The sequence below is a fragment of the Fulmarus glacialis genome, unplaced genomic scaffold (assembly GCF_000690835.1).
Source record: "Fulmarus glacialis isolate BGI_N327 unplaced genomic scaffold, ASM69083v1 C13719497, whole genome shotgun sequence".
Lineage (NCBI taxonomy): Eukaryota > Metazoa > Chordata > Aves > Procellariiformes > Procellariidae > Fulmarus > Fulmarus glacialis.
In genome coordinates this window covers 1-1,199 of record NW_009241655.1, presented here as the reverse complement: position 1 = coordinate 1,199, position 1,199 = coordinate 1, and the positions used below count along the sequence as shown (strand labels likewise).

Below are 1,199 nucleotides of genomic sequence, written 5' to 3'. Positions count from 1 at the left end.
CAGACAACACGCACAGGCAGGCTGGGTCTGTCTGTTGTACATGGGTGCAGAGGGGAGCAGCCTGATCCCAGCCACCCCTGTAGGATCGGAGAAGCCCCACAGTGTGAGTTTGTTTTCAATGCAAGAGCAGGACCATGCAAAACCATGCCATCTGGGGCGTTTTTGCTCATTCTGCCTTCCCCTGTCACCACAGTCCCTGTAGCCTTCTCAGTGGGTCTCCAGCTCACCACGAACGTGGCCAACACATCGCGAGTGAGGCTTGAGGACAAGCAAAGATCTCAGGTTCCCAGACGTAATCCCTGGACTCTCCCACCCCAGCGCTGCTCAGCACTGCCCCACCTGCAGCCCCCTGCCCTGGGGCCATCCTCAGCAGCCCACCATAGCCAGTGCTGGGCCAGCACGCTGTGGGGTGTCGGACCGGGACAGACAGACAGAGGGACCTCATGGACAGAAGCCCCCATGCTGGCTGGGCAAAGGAGGGTCTTACAGGCTCTTCCCAGCCCTGGCAGTGTTGTTGCTGGCTGCAGGGCCTGAGGAATGGCCCAGGGCAGACGCAAAGGGAAGGTCAATATTGGGACCATCCCTCGGCTCCTTGCTGTGCCCCACAATGGGGGTCTCCGGGGCACATAGCCCTTGCGCCAGGCCACGGGCAGCATGGATTGCCCCCAAAGCGAGAGAGCAGAGAGGAGACAGGTCCTTGAGCCCTCCAGGGTCCTCGTGCAGCTCCTTACCTCCATGAAGGGCACGATGCGACAGGACACATCCCCCAGCAGCCTCTTCTTGGTGATCTCATTGAAGATGACCACAGGCAGGCAGAAGAAGAGGATGAGGAAGTCCCAGAAAGCCAGGCTGGCCAGGATGGAATTCCAGGCACTCTTCATATAGTAGTTGTGCCACACGATGCACATCACGGAGAGGTTTCCGATGATGCCCACTGCGAAGACAATGAGGGACAGGAACATCACGGCATAGGCGCTGTAGGAGTTCTCTGTCACTGGGTACAAGGGGTTCTGGATTTGCAACCGTTTGTCAGACACGGTGGTGAGGTTGGCTTGGGGCTCTGCCCCCTCCCCAGCTGTGGGGACCCCTTGTTGCTGCTCAGATGGGTCCGTGCTGGATGGCAGCAGAGCCTTGGTTGGGTACAGGCTGGCGGAGTTGAGGGGCCGCGGGAATTCCACCCGCACCCCCGGCACGTACTG

The 1,199-nt window shown here is 60.0% G+C and overlaps 1 pseudogene; it reads right to left on the bottom strand.

Moving 5' to 3' along the window:
* Positions 1 to 731: 731 nt before the first annotated feature.
* On the bottom strand, positions 732 to 1,196 carry LOC104083000 (annotated as a pseudogene).
* Between the last annotated feature and the right edge of the window lie 3 nt (positions 1,197 to 1,199).